This window comes from Globicephala melas, chromosome 16 (genome assembly GCF_963455315.2).
Source record: "Globicephala melas chromosome 16, mGloMel1.2, whole genome shotgun sequence".
In the NCBI taxonomy this organism is placed as follows: domain Eukaryota; kingdom Metazoa; phylum Chordata; class Mammalia; order Artiodactyla; family Delphinidae; genus Globicephala; species Globicephala melas.
Genome location: NC_083329.1, coordinates 78982181 through 78997940, shown reverse-complemented (window position 1 = coordinate 78997940; position 15760 = coordinate 78982181). Strand labels below are relative to the sequence as shown.

The following is a 15760-nucleotide window of genomic DNA, read 5'->3' as shown; positions in this document are numbered from 1 at the left end:
AAAAAAAAAAAAAAAAAAAAAAAACCTGACCAATCTTTTGTTTGTTTTCATGACAACATTTTTAGCACATATTTGCTTAAGAAAAATCAGTCCCAAAAAATGGAACAAGAGAAATGATCTTCAGAGTCACCTCGCAATGCCACCGAACACAGTAAACTACGATTGATATTTTTGTGAAAAAACCTTACTATTTAATAATAGATACCACTAGATATGTGTGACCGTAGTTCAGAATAAATTTTTATATTAGATTTTAAGAAGCATTTTTAAAGATTTTAAGTTTTTTCAATAAGTTTTATTGAGATGTAACTCGCAAACCACACAATTCACCTGAAGTGTGCGATTCAGTGACTTTTAGTGTATTCACAGAATTATGTAACCGTCACCACCTTTAATGTTAGTACATTTTTATCACCCCCCAAAGAAACTTCTTACCCATGAGCAGTCCCCCCGGTTGTCCCCCCCCACCCCAGCCCCCTAGGAACCACTAGTCCACTCTCTGTCTCTATAAATTTGCTTGTTCTGGACGTTTCATATAAATGGGGTCATACACGATGTAGTCTTTTACTTAGCGTGTTGTTTTCAGGCTCATCGATGTTGTAGAATGTATCAGCACATCATTCCTTTTTACGGTTGAATGCTGCTCCTTTCTGTGGATACACTCAAGTTTTCGGTATTCATTCATCAGTTGGTGGCCATTTGGGATGTTTCCATGTGGGGCTATTATGAACAATGTCGCTATGAACATGCATGTACATGTCATTGTATGGACACGTGTTTTCATTCTCTTGGGTACATACCTAGAGGTGGGACTTCTGGGTAATAATAATAACTCTATGTTGAACCTTTTGAGGAGCGGACAGGTTGTTTTCTGAAAGTGTCTGCACATTTTACAATTCTACCAGAGTGTATGAGGTTTTCCTCTCAATTCCTCTACCTCCTCTCCAACCCTTGTTGTCGTCTGACTTTTTGGTTCTAGCCATCCGAATGGGTGTGAAGTCGTATCTCCTTGTGGTTTTGATTTGCATTTCCCTGAGGTCTGTTGATGTTGTGCATCTTTTCATGTGCGTCCGTTGGCCATTTGTATATCTTTTTCAGAGAAATGGATGTTCAGATCTTCTGCCCTTTTTTATTTTTCAATTTTTAAAGATTGAATTGTTTTGGAGCAGTTTCAGGTTTATAACAGAATTGAGAGAAAGGTACACAGATATCTCATACACCCCCGACCCTGACACATAAATAGCCTCCATTATCAACATCACTTACCAAAGTGGTACATGTTTTACCAAGAATGAACCTACACTGACACATCATAATCACTCACCGTCCATAGTTTACCTTAGGGTTCACTCTTGGTGATGGACAAATGGGTAACGACATCTCTCCATCATTATAATGTCATACAGGGTATTTTCACTGCCCTAAAATTCCTCTGTACTCTGCATATTCATTTTTCCCCCCTTCTACCACACCCCCTCTCTGGCAACCACTGATCTTTTTGATCTTTTTACTGTCTCCATAGTTTTGCCTTTTCCATAATATCATATGGTTGGAATCCTATCATCCTTTTCACATCAGATTCTTGCACTTAGTAATATTCCATTGTCTGGATAGACCAGTTTATTTACCCATTCACCTACTGAAGGACATCTTGGTTGGTTCCAGGTTTTGGCAGTTATCAACGTAGCTGCTGTCAACATCCGTGTGCAGGCTTTTGTGTGGGCATAAGTTTTCAGCTTCTTTCAGTAAATACCAAGGAGCACAATGGCCAGATCATATGGTAAGAGTAGGTGCCGTTTTGAAAGACACTGCCAAACTGTCTCCCAGAGTGGTTGCACCATTTTGCGTTTCCACCAAGAATGTGGCAGAGTCTCTGTTGCTACACATCCTCGCCAGTATTTGGTGTTGTCAGTGTTTCAGATTTTGGCCCTTCTAATGGATGTGTGAGGGTATTTCATCGTTGTCTTAATTTGCATTTCCCTGATGACATATGATGTGGAGCATCTCTTCACCTGCTTATTTGCCATCTGTACATCTTCTTTGGTGAGGCATCTGTTTGGTGAGGTATTCTTTGGCCCATTTTCAGCTTTTTTTTTTTTTGCAGTACGCGGGCCTCTCACGGCTGTGGCCTCTCCCGTTGCGGAGCACAGGCTCCGGACGCGCAGGCTCAGCGGCCATGGCCCACGGGCCCAGCCGCTCCGCGGCATGTGGGATCTTCCCGGACCGGGGCATGAACCCGTGTCCCCTGCATCGGCAGGCGGACTCTCAACCACTGTGCCACCAGGGAAGCCCTCACCTTTACCTATTTTTAAATTGAATTGCCTTTTTATTATTGAGTCATCAGAGTTCTTACATATTTTGGATAAAAATCCCTAGTCAGATATGTGGTCTGGGAATATTTTCTCCCATTCTAGTTGTTATCTTTTCACTTTCTTGCTGGTGAGAAGCATATGAGTTTGCTATTTTTCCTGTGTCTTCCTTTCTGACAAAACGCCTTACCAGATGCTCTAATTCACCTAACTTCACCTTGTGAAACCCCCATCTCCCAGAAAACTTCCATATGGAGCTAGGAAGCACTCATATTGTCTTTTCTTTCTTCAGATTGAATTTTTTTTTTCCTAGAGGCACAACTTCCTTTCCTAAAAACGAGTCATTTTAAAGGCATTAGAATTTTCCTGAATCTCGTCCAAAGTTTAAAATTGAAGTCCAAGAAAGAATAGCCTCTTTATTTTACCTGCAGAAGAGTCTCTGAAATGCAGGTGGGTCCCATCGATCTACAATACTCTCAGCTTCCTAGCAGCAGCAGCTGCAAGACAGACCTCCTCATTTTGGCCGTTGTGCACTTCTGGAGGTATATTTAGGTTGCCTCTGTTTAGTGTTCCCAGAATAGCCATAGTCTTTTGTTTCTCTGCATTCCTTTTAGTTTTATTCCTTCCTGGCCCAAATTAAGAGTGATGCACTAGACGATTTCCAAAACCCTTTCTACCTCAGAAGGTCCGTGCTCTTAACCACTTGGACTGGCCACAGGGTATCATCTGTAAGCCATACCCAAAGCCCAGGCAGGACTGAACTTTTGCCAAAGTCCAAGCGAGCCCCCAGCTGTGGATCGGATTAGGTACATGCTTTCCACATCCCATCTTGATACTGTCACGACCATTCAGATTCATAGAGAGGTTTCCTACAAATATGTATCTGAGTGGAGACAAATTATGTTTACCTATATCATTTCTGGACAGGGTTGTGGATGCATATTTTGCAATGAAAGTGACTTTTTTTTTAATTCCATTTTAGGCTAACACCTTAAATTATCTTTTTGGTTTTGTTTTTGGTTTTTTGTTTGTTTGTTATCTTCAATGAGCTCCAAGGATAGTTGAATGGAAGCCTCTGTGGTTTATTTTTCCCATCTCATGAATGAACCAAATAATGCTTCCAGGGCCACGGGTGAAGTGTGCCTTAAACTCTGAGAATGCCACTGCCGGGGACAGATTTTCAAGCATAGTCATCATGTCTTAGATGTTTTAGGCTGCTTCTCATCCCAAATTAGAATACCGCTGTCAATAGAGCATTTGATGCCAGCCCGCTTTAAATAAGCAGTCAAGGTGAAAACAAAAATCGATGAGCTGCTCTCATGTTTCCCATAAGCTGGGCCCCTCACAGAGCTGCACCAGGCTTGGTTCTCACCGCCAAAAGCAGGGAATTCAAGACTTGAATGCAAGTGTCCATGACAGTTTCCTTTTTTAATTATTTTATTTATTTTTTTAAATTAAAACAAAGTTTTTTTATTGAAGTATAGTTGATTTACAATGTTGTGTTAGTGTCCGGTATCCAGCAAAGTGATTCACATATATATATATATTCTTTTTCATATTCTTTTCCATTATGGTTTATCACAGGATATTGAGTACAGTTCCCTGTGCTATACAGTAGGACCTTGTTATTTATCCATTCTATAGAGAATAATAGCTTGCATCTGCTAATCCAAAACTCCCACTCCATCCCTCCCCTGTCCCCCCTCCCCCTTGGCAACCACAGGTCTGTTCTCTATGTCTGTGGGTCTGTTTTGTAGATGAGTTCATTTGTGTCCTATTTTAGATCCCACATATAAGTGATATCGTATGCTATTTGTCTTTCTCTGTCTGACTTACTTCACTTAGCATGATCATCTCTAGGTCCATCCATGTTGCTACAAATGGCATTATTTCGTTCTTTTTTATGGCTGAGTAGTATTCCATTGTGTATATGTACCACATCTTCTTTATCCATTCATCTGTTGATGGACATTTAGGTTGCTTCCATGTCTTGGCTATTGTGAATACTGCTGCTATGAACATTGGGGTGCACGTATCTTTTTGGATTATAGTTTTGCATGATGGTTTCCTTTTGATGGTCTGGTTTTTTGTTTCCATTTTTATAGTTTTCCAAGAAGAATGGGCTTAAAGGAGGGGTAAGGTGGAGATGGAAAGGGGGCATGTTTTAGACAGCATCAGGGAAAGAAATCAAGCTTGAGAGAAAGAGGGGATCGTGAATTGTGTCACACTTTGTACATTTGAGCTTTCAGGAAGTAGAGAGAATGGATCAGACCAAATAAATCCAAGCTGAGAAGTATTTGTATTAATAAACAATATGTAATGGGTATACACAAATCCATTAATAAAATAATGTCTAATAATAATTTCTACCCCAGGCCCTGAAACTGAGGTCATGGGGCAGCAAGGAGCCCAGCCAGGACGCAAGGCGATGGCCATCCTCCCGTTTAAGACAGATGCTGACCCATTAGCCTTTTCACTCATGTACACTCAAGGGCAAAATCTAAAGCTACATTGAAGCGGGAATGAAAAGGTGAAGGAGAGAGAGGACAGGGAAAGATTTCACTGAGATTGGAGCAAAGGCAGAAGCAGTCAGGTCAAGCCAACTGGTCATTGCTGAGCCCAGGAGATCCCCACCCAGGTAGGAGGGCGACCAATGCCTCTCACCAACTCAAGAGCTTTCAAGGTCTGCACTCCTTCCCTCCTGCATGAAGAAGTCAATGCTCTTATTAAAGCACCTTTCTCACTCCTACCTTCTCTTTGCTCATTACTAGCATGTTCTGAAAATTTATACAGCAAGGATATAAAAAGGATGTCAGAAAGCAAAATATTTAAAATACAGAGAACAGAACTGTATATTTATTTTTGATATTATAATAGACACTTCTGCAAAGACAGAGGAACAATGGCTCTAAAAGCACGGATGTAAAAAGATTTTCTATAAAAAAGAAGAGAAATTGTCTAAATATTTTAGAAGAAAAACCAGCCACACCATTATTTTATGCACTCCTGTACATGAAGACTTTTCCTGTTATTATTAGCATTTGTGTGTTTACAAGAGACATATTTTTAGACCCTTTAAGCTATTCTTAAGCATCAAGGTTGGTCTCAAGCCCCTCCTCTACTGAACAACCTTCTCCTTTAGAGAAGTGTCACGGAGAAAATGAGTGAATCACTGTTTTTATTTGTGGTGGTTAGAAAAAAATGGGGAAAAAGTGGTAGCCTATTTAGTTTTTTTCTGAATATATATAACATATACATTATATGTATAACGTATATGTTATATATATGACATATATTATATGTATAACGTATATGTTATATATAACACATATATTTTATATGTATAACATATATGTTATATATAACATATATATTATATATATGTGTTATATATATATATGAACGACATGGTCCACAGATGAAGGAACTATGTAGTGTATGTGAAGATCATATTGGATAAAATGTATAGTTTGTTTCTCTAGAACTTCCCTGTGTTGTGTTATTGAACTTGTCTTATCAGCTGTGTTAAACGTAAACTCTTTTGTGTAAGTACACCATACGTTGTTTCTCATTTCCCTGTGGTTGAACATTTAGGTTGTTTCCAACTTTTTACTTATTACGACGAAAACTTGGATGAACATCTTTGTAATATATCTCTAGTCACATCAGGTGATTTCTTGGGAGAAATTCCTAAAAATGGAAATAGTGGGTAATAAGCCGTAAAAGCTTTTATTTTGTAGGAATTTCAATAGATTCTGCCAACTTTCAGAAAGGGTATATTTTTGCTCCCATCAGTAGTACGCGAAACTTCCAAAGACAATCATCTTAAAGGCAAAATGGGGACTGACGAAAATCCAAGAACAAATTTTGGGTAGATAATTTCAAAACGTTCCCATTGGCTAGAAAATCATACTTGTGTTGACGTGCTCCAGCAAACGTAAACCAAGCCTAGTGGTCTCACCAACGAGTGCTCTGGGCTGGTCCCTGATCCATTGCCTCAGATGTGCCCTTGAAGCACTGAGAAGCTCACCTTTGTCAAAGTGACAAGGAGTTATTCATTGGAACATATTTCTGGAATCCACAAGACAGAAATACTCTAATACCAGCAAGATAATTTTAGGAACAGCCGTGCATGCCTTTAACCCTCCAAACCCCACCGGAGCTTTAGGGAAACCTTGAGGCTTGTCCCCTTGTCCTACATTAGCCACTCATTTGGGCGGGAAGGCGTAACCAACTGCCTCAGTCAGGAGGAGGAGGTAACCTCCAGACCTCTGGCCTCTTCTTGCTTTTGTCCAGAATTGGTGGGACCTTCTCTTTCAGCCCCCAAGCAAAGAACAGACTTGGCCTTAAGCAGGATTTTGGTTTGTTTGCTTTTGCCAAAAAAAAAAAGAGGTGTGTTCCTTGTATCTGATTAAATCGTGAACGTCTTTCTTCCTTTGTCCTGCACCTGCTTGTCTGGTGACTGCTGCAACCAGTCCCCCACATGCCCAGTACAGGTCAATAGATACCTTATGCAGAACAAGGGAGAAAAGGGCCATTCTCAGTGCTTTGGGGGAAGACACAGTTGTTTCTTTGGAGCACTTTATACTTTTGGGCCAGTGGATCATCTGGTAATCATCTCTGACAGGCACAGTTGTCACTCTCACGCAGGGAGTTCACAGACTTCCACTGGGCTCGGTCAGCTGTGCTCTGAGGTGTGGCCTCAGCATGTCATGCGTGGGGTGTCACTGGTCAGAACTCACCTTCACTGTCACCGAGCAGGGAGCACACCCCCAGGAACAGAATATGCGCTTCATTGAAGCCTTTCAACGAAGTGATTGGTAAGCGTGAGTTCCAGAGAGCAGGAATGCTAGAGCCACACTCGGGTCCCTCCCCCACCAAGAACCTGGCTTTCCTGGCCTCCACCAGGGCCCCCCTTTCTCTGAAACCAGAGACTGAGGTGGCAGAAAACAGCCAGAGGCCAGGGCAGGGCCTGAGGGCTTCTGAAGGCAGCAGCTTGGCCAAGAGTGAAACCTTCTGCTGGGAGCAACGTGCTTTGTTCTTTGGGTGGAAGCAGGGGGCACCAGTAGCCAGAGGAAAGTTTGTCCTCAGGGAAAAAAAGAGCCAGACCAAGACCTCGGGGACCTCGGGGAAAGCAGTCTAGCAAGGAGGAGGGTTTTAGGCACAGGAATTCCAGGGTCAGGTCAACAGAAGACACTTCCCAGGACGTTTCGCTTGGCAAGGAGGATGGTGGGCCTGGAACCGGGGTGGGGCGGGGGGGTAGAGGAAGGGGCAGGTGAGGGGCGTGTAGCAGCTGCTGGCACTGGGAAAATGCGGGGCGGGGGCTGAGCTCTTTCCTGGATCCACCAGCCTAAACGAGGAACCGAGGAGGAGAGCCAGGTCCTCAGGAGAGGAAAGAAGCCAGCGGGGGTCAGGGATGGCGTGAAGAGCACACAGGAAGTTGTGCTGCCTGGAGCTCCTTGGACGAAGGGGCAGGACTTCCCTGATTCCTGCAGGGGCTGCTTCAGGACATGCATCCTGACGGAACCCGCCTCTTGCAGTCTGCTGCTCTGGACTCAGCTTCTTGTCCCTCTCCACCACTGGCAGGTTCCAGCTCTTTCTGCCCTGGTGATTTTTCATTCCTTCCCTCAATGAGGCTTACATAGGCCCTGTTCGTGGGCAAGGTCCCTGCCTCCCAGGGTTTACAGCCCAGCAGGAAGCTGAAGAGTATACAGCTAACTGCAGGGCGGGGCAGAGGTGATCACCGCCTCGGACAAATGCAAAGGGCGTTCTGAGTCAGAGCAGGCCCCGAGCTCAGAAATCAGAACTTCCGAACTTCTGTCCGCCCAACTTGAATGGTCCTCAGGGAACGGCACCCTTGCCTGCGGGCGCTGCCCTGTCCTGCGCTTAGTAACTCGTGAGTGGAGTGGCTCCTTCCCAAACCCACACATCTTCTCTTTTCAAGCCGAGTCTGAAGGCCAGTCGCTTTGTTTCACCCTTGGAAACAAACCCCAGCCAAGGGAGTCTGCCCCGGGTGTTGACAGGGATGTGATGTAGGTCAGCATCCTAGCTCCCACCCCGCAGAGGAGGAAGAGCAGGGGGATCGGACGGGAGGCCAGCTGGGGTCGATGAATCATCCGGAAGACGGCAGGCAGCTGTTTCTGAGCTAAATGCCATCTGATCGGGCTCCGCACCTTGGGTCCACTGTCCTGGTCTCTAAAGCACTTCCTCTGAGATGAAGCCAGCGAGGGCCAGAGAGCCCTGGGCACGGGGGAATCAGCCAGCGCGGTTAGTCACCCCTGGTACCACGCGGGCGGAAGGCACAGTCCTGGAGGAGGGTGAAGCCGACAATTCTAGAAGAACTCTGGGTCCTGTGAATTTCCCCCCCTCCCTCCTCCATCCTCCCTCCTCCTTCCCTCCCTCTCTCCCTTGTTTCCTTCCTGCCTTCCTTCCTGCTTTGAGCACCTGCTACATACGCCATACACTGTGTTCGGCCCTGGAGATAACAACAAGACAGAGATGGCCCCTCCCCATTAAAGAACCTAGTGGGAGAGACTGAAAATAGCGCCTGATGTGTTCTGAGTGCCTGCCATCTGCCATATGCTATTGTAATCACTTACCATAGTGTCAGTTCCTTTACTCTTCACAACAACACCATAAGGTATCTACCAGTACTATCTCCATTTTAAGGATGAAATGGCTGAGCCTGGAGAGATTGAACAACTTGCCCTAATGAAAACATTTATAAGCAGTGCCCCTTTCTATACTGACTCAGGGTGTTGGAAGGAATTCGTGGCAGCTGGCATGTCCATTTCCCAAGGTGGAAGAGAACAGTCATTTCTTGAGTACCTACTGGGGACCAGACACTGTGTGGTCCCTCTACACCCCTCAACTGTGTTGGCACCTGGCTAGGTCTCCGAAGTCCCAGGAGAGGGAACCTCAGGCTAATCCAGGCGTCCACCTAGGAGCGCCCCCAGCTGTGCTGCTCTCCCTGAGCACAGGACAGCCTAGGATCCACAAAGGAAACTACCGGACATCCTGTTCCCACCTCTGTGCCTCCCCCATCATTCATCATGATCCCAGCTCTGGGCCCAGCATGACCACAGGGCCAGCTGTTGTCTAGTCACCATGGAGAAGGCTTGGAGGTGCCCGGACAGGATGTGTCTGGAAGCCCACTGGTGACATCCAGTGATCTGGCCTCTTGATGTCCTGCCTGGAGTTGTCCAACCTTGACATTTCTCCTTAGAGAAAGAGGAGAAATCCTATGGAACCGCAGTGAGTCTGAGTTCATCCTGGTCATACACATTGCTGAAGAAGAGAAGGGAGATGTGAAGATGGGGAAGGCCACCATCTTGTTTCCTGCACTTGCACTTGAAGTTATTGAAAAAGGTTATCAATTATTCCTGCCGGATCAGGGCAATGAGCTGCCCAGTGCATGAGAGTTAATTTCTTTTAATCATGAGACTTTCTCTCCTGTTGGAAATACCAATGTTTGCTCCACTCTGATTGCTGCAGACCGACTTATTTGGGTAAAAGTCCATTTCTGGTTCCTGGAACAACTTTAAGTGATTATTTTTAAATGCTGGTAACCACAAAAATAATTTATTACTCTTCTACTTAATACTGTAGGAGGACGATGAAACAGTGTTAATAGTTCAGAGTGAATTAATTGAAGTGGTCTGCTTTCTGGCTATTGAAAATCTTAGCTGGATTTTACATTTTTATTATTTATTTTGAACCGATTAAGTAAAGATCATCACATACAAAGAATATTATTGTTAACAATATTTTTCAAATCACGTGGATTATGACCCATGAGGAAGGTATAAAACCAACTAAGGTGATCACAGTCGGCATTTTTTTGCAATGAAAGAACACAAAAGAATAGAACAAGATGAATAGAAAAAATAGAATAGAATAGAACAGCCAAAACATGGTAAAAGGTATATTTTATTAAATATTAAAGTCAGTTATATATATGTTTGTATATGTAAAACATATTTTCCCAATTTTAAAAATGATATGTAATTTACAAACAGTAACGTTCATCCTTTTTACTGTACAACTTTATGAATTTTGACAAATGTAAATGTGTTTCTAACTTTGTCCAAAAAGTGAGAAAACCACTTAAAGCAAGAGTCTACTTAACTAAGTGGAGATATTCACAAAGAATAAGATCCTTTTAAGGCCTTTGGAGGCAGTGACCATTGTCTTATCTAAGAAGATAATTTCACACACCCCAAATTTTAAAGCCAGACAGGATCTTGGAAGCTATAGAGTCAGTGGTTTTCAGAACTTTCTTTTTACAGTGACAACATTTTTATAAACCAGGTCTAACATGGAACCCCGACAGGTCAAAGTAGAGTTGCTTTGCATAGAGACCAGGAAACACAGTTCGAAAACCCTCTCGGGCCCCAATTAGGAAACCGAGGCCGAGATAGGCTGAGTGACCACTCAAGGTTGGCCCCTCCGATGGGCAAGGCTGGAGTTCAAACTCCAGCTCCTGGCTGTTGGTCAAGACACTTTCCATGCTGTCTTGGCCTCAAGAGAATCATAAGTACCACTTAACCCCACCAAAGAGATTGGATGCCTTCTTGGAATAGTACAGTTGGACTGTAGGTATTCATTTACCAGCACAGAGGAAAGAACAGGCCAGTGACCCCATGGATGTCAGAAGTACGAGTCTGCTCAGGAAGGCAGGACAGGGTATTTGGGCAACGCGAGTTGTTTCGGGAGGCTGGAGCCTGAGTGTAAGCCCAGAGCTGGGAGCCCAGTGCCAGGAGGAAGCATGGCGAGCCTCCAGAGTTTGAGGAATCAGCCAGGCCCTGCATAGCAGCCCCTTCCTGGTGATTCACCCCTCAAGGGTCATGGGTGGATCCCCACCGCTGGGTTGCAATTGAAATAGAGCCACTTGGTGGTAGGAAAACCTGGCTGTTTCACCTCCTTTCTTCTCTGGGCCCCCTCTTTTTACTTCTTCCTCTCTGGTTTGCAAGTGGGAAGTGGGGAGACGGTAGAGACGCTGTTGGGGGCAGGCCAGGGAGTGTCACAGTCAGGCTTGTGGTGTGTAAGTTCTGCGTCAAAGCCTTGTTACCCTCGTATCTATTCAGTGAACTTAACTTCAGTGATCGGGCTATAATACTAAGGACACAAAGACCATGTCGTCTTTATGAGCGCACCGTACCAGGCAGCCACAAACTTCCATTAAATATCCCCCCTCCTCAACTGCACTGATGAAAAGAGAAAAACAAACGAGGGAGTGGGGTTAGTGACAAAGAACAGGCTTCTGTCCGAACAGCTGCCATCTTATGTAGAGCTAAGGGAAGGCTTGGCTTTGCTGGGCGAACCACCATACCATACGTTTTCAGAAGATGACAGGGAAGATCTGGTAATGAATATGACCCGAAAAGTCACCCCAGATCTCCTTTCAGATAAATCCCTGTAATACTAAATTTAAGACAGGTGGATGCCCAATGATATCATTCAGTTATTAGCTCACACTCCTACCCTCCAAAGAGAAATGGAGGTAAGAGGTCAAATGCTCCATCCTCTGGCCTGGATATTACTTATACAAAGTTGTTTCCATTGATATTTCAGGGATCATGTCTCTCTCTTTGTTGAAAGAATTATTAGCACCTTTTTTTGGTAATTTGAGATTTAGGTGTTAAGTGGGGAACTTGGTGATTTTCTAGATATCCCTGAGTTAGATCATCATAGCCTAACTCCAGCATAGAGTTTTAACTTGTTGGAATTCTCAAAATACTACTGTGTACTCATACACCAGTACACAGTTAACTTTCTAGAATAATTTTATGTATGTAAGTTTTTAAATTGCATCCGCATCACACCTACTCCCAAAAAAGATGTATGCTGAGGGGTGGCAGTACTCATATGGAAATCAGCAGGGACTCCTGATTTAAAGTGGAGTGCAGGAAGTTTGTTTTTTATTTCAGGAGGGAGAGTAAGTTTTTTTGTTTGTTTGTTTGGAACACAAGGTGAGGGAGTACCCAAGGCTGATCGAGTTGAATATAGAAAAAAAAGAACAGCACTGAGTACTTAAAATTAAGGGGAGGAAATTGAGAATTGGTACCGCCTCTTTGGTAAGCAGAAATTGACAGCCATGAAGAGGTGATGATCTCTCAGGTATCATAAGGTCCTGGGGTATCCTGCAGGGGGAAAAGAAGTTTAGGTAACAGTTAGTTAATGAGTGAAATTAATGACAGGGGTATTTAATATTGATAACATTTAATTACCTATTTGGCTTGTACATAACATTGCGATAAATAGAAAGTAGATAACCTAAAAAACAATCAGACAGATATTTACTGGACAGTTTGGCTGTGACCTGTGCAGTAGAATGAGTGTGGAGAGTTCAGACAAGCGTGAGCATGATGAGCTTTTCCAAAACCACATTCAAATGAAAGGAAATGGATTATGGATGACTTGTGTCTCCCACCTCAGCTGGAATAGTTACGTGGAATTTTTGCATTTTACATTTATAATGTAAGAGAATAGCAGAGCAGTGGTAAGTGTAGGCTTTTGATTCGTTCAGACTTGGATTGAAATCCCTGCTCAGCCTGTTTGACCTGGGACATTTTAGTTAACCTCTCCTCACCTCAGTTTCCCCATCTGTAAAACAAGGTAACAGTGATTTTTACAGAGCTTTTGTGAGTAGAAGATGAAATGCTTTATGTAAAACACTTAGCACAGTACTTGAAACATAGTGCTCAAAAAATGGGTGCTGTTATGATGTAATATTTATTTTAGTTACTGGGTATATAGTAAATGTTGATTGATGAACTTGATGAAATAACACATAAGAATATTATAGAAGAGGTTTGTTTTTTGTTTGTTTTTTGGTTTGTTTTTGTTTTTTGCTTTAAGCTTATTTGTGCTTAATATTTACGAGGAAAGGAATGGCTTAGTGACTTACTGTAATGTCATCTCGGGATCTGGGGACAAGCTCCCTGTGAGAGGCGCACAGCGTGGAGGCTACCACTAGAGGGCTCTGAGGAGACCCTAAAAACCTTTCCTTGGCTATAGTGATGAGGCAGCAACCCTGGGAAGCCCTGGCTTTTTGGAGACCCAGGAGCCATTCTATTCATCACGGCTGTTCAAGAGGGCAAGTAATAACAAGAAGCCTACAAGAGCAGCTTGTAGCAACCACTTTTACCAGAGACCTGGGAGCATGCAGGTGGATGTCACCAGAGACAGCTGGTAGGTGCCAGGCTAGGGAAACCCTGTAGCTCTGAGGTCACTCTCCGCCTCTGCCATGCCACCGAGTTACCCTGATGGGTGCTGAGAATGCCGTCACAGAGTAGAACATCAACTTTGAGACAGGAAACCAGGTAGAGTGGGGGGGGGGGTGTCCGAAAGTCTGGGTAAGGACTTAACAATAACAACGAAACCCACCTTGAGTCACTACGGAGCCTTCAGATTCCCAGTGGAGACTGAGACCAAAGCGGATCACTGATGGCTGCGCATGCGTGAATGAGATGCCCATAAAACTCTTGGAGTTTGGGGGCCACACAAGTCCTGTGCATCCTACCTGCAGAGATGATGGCAGGGTGTTTTTGATGATGCATTGTCATGGGATAAACGTCCTGGGTACCAGGGAGTCACTCAGGGATCGCCCAGCTAGTGATGCAAGAGGTATGTCATTGCTCTTTATCAAGCATCATTGGTCAGTGGCTTACAGGTGGGTCTGAGTGGGAGCAGTGAGACCAGTGCCTGCAGAGGCAAAAGCTGCAGCGAAAACCTGGGATCTGGGCGGAAATGAAGCTTTCCCCGCTTCCCAGGGAGTTTGGCCTCTCCGGACTGGGGCAGGGGCAGAACTCTCAAGCCTTGGTTTTCTTGTGGCTGCCCTGCTTCTCTGGACTTGGCATCGTCTCCAGAAGAAAAAAGAGCTGGCCGCCGGGGTCAGGCAGAAAATGTGCCCTAGACTCATTCAAAGACGTTAATGCCAGCCGCGGGAAGCTTCGCTCCGTAAACCAATAGTTCAGGAATTTGCGCAGGGAGGAGGCAGCTCTCCGTCCGAAGTCGAACAACTCCCCGTTTAAACTTGTGAAGCGCTGAGGCTAAGTTTGCAGGGCCTCCCTCCCCTGCGCTGGTCACAGGAAAGGGCAGGGGCTGCCGGGGAGCTGCGGGCCGGCCCGCTGCCCGGAGGCTGCACCCGGCGCCGGGCTCCGAGGGAGGAAGCCGGGCTGCGGGGCTGGGCGGCCCGGGGCGGGGGGCGGAGCAGGTGAGCCCGCGGGGTGGGAGCGGGGAGCGCACTTGTACGTGACGTTGGAGTTTGCGGCAACCTCGGAGCGGGAGGCTGTGCGCGCGGTGCGGAGTGGCTGCGCGGCCGGAGGCGATGCGCTCCGCGGGGCGGCCGCCGCAGTGAGCCCCGCGCGGACACGGCAGCCCGGGAAGGCAGGGCCGGGGCGGCCAGCCGCTCGCGCTCCTCCCCGGAGGAGGCCCCCGGGCCCGCGAGGCGCTCTCCAGCCGGCCCCAGCATGTAGGCGATCGGCGGCGGCGCTCCTGCAGGCGGACGGCTCATCATGAAGAAGCACTCGGCCCGGGTGGCCCCGCTCAGCGCCTGCAACAGTCCGGTCCTGACCCTCACCAAAGTGGAAGGTAACGGCCCGGGGCGGCGGGGCCTGGAACGGGAGCCCGGCACCCTGTTACCTGTGGCCCCCGGGCAGCGCCGCGCGCCTGCGGGGCTGGCGACTCGGCCGCCCGGCTGCCCCGAGATGCCGCGGGCTGCCCACCCGGCTGCCTCATTCCCGGGCTCCTCGGCTTCTTCCAGGCCTGTCCTGAGCCCACTGGGTCTGGAGCATCCCACCGCCGCCCTCCATGCCCCCAGGCTGACCAGAGGCGTTGCTCAGCTGCCGGAGGCGAGGCGGGAGAGGGTTGGCTGCCGCAGGCTGAGACATCCCCCACCCCCACGCCCCGCCTCGCCTCGGCTCGCTCTGAGCCTTCCCCAGCCCACCAGCCCAGCGATGCCCCGCTCCGTGGCAGGGCCAGCAGGTGAGCGCAAAGCCAGCAGCAGCCTGGAAACGCCTTCTTTCCCCCCAGTCCGGGGACTTGAGGCAGAACCCAGGGGAAGGAAGAGACCCCCGGCCCCGGCGGCCCCGGAGAGCTGTGCCTTACTCAGACCCAGCGGGCATCCCGCCGGAGCACAGAAGACCTTGCTTTCCCATGGCAAGCATGGGACGGGCAGCAGAGAGAGCCAGCCTCAGCCCCGGACTCCTCCTCCCAGGAAGCAGAGGCGAAGTGGCCGAGTCTCCCTAGAGCTGGCCAGGTTGGCCAGGTGGGGGGCTGGGAAGGGACCGGCAGCAGGGAGAGGAAAGCAGACCCCTCAGTTCCAGGCCCTCACTTTTCCTGAACTAAGGAGCCCAGTCAAACAGGAGCCCGTGGGCTCTGAGAGTGAGCCCGGCTTCTGCTATGTCCCTGGGACGGCATCCTGGAGCTGGGACCTCTGTGTGATGGTC

General features: G+C 46.7%; 1 protein-coding gene across 7 annotated transcripts in view; it reads left to right on the top strand.

The window, feature by feature from the left end:
* SLC35F3 (solute carrier family 35 member F3) overlaps positions 1–15760 on the top strand; it is a 313342-nt gene that overhangs the window by 176527 nt on the left and 121055 nt on the right. Inside the window, exon 1 of one of the 7 annotated variants that reach the window (XR_009559307.1) lies at positions 14665–14903. The exons of the other annotated variants lie outside the window; for them this stretch is intronic. The gene's annotated coding sequence lies outside the window, so the exon portion shown is untranslated. Of the gene's footprint in view, positions 1–14664; positions 14904–15760 lie in introns of those variants that run through there. 7 annotated transcript variants of the gene reach the window in all.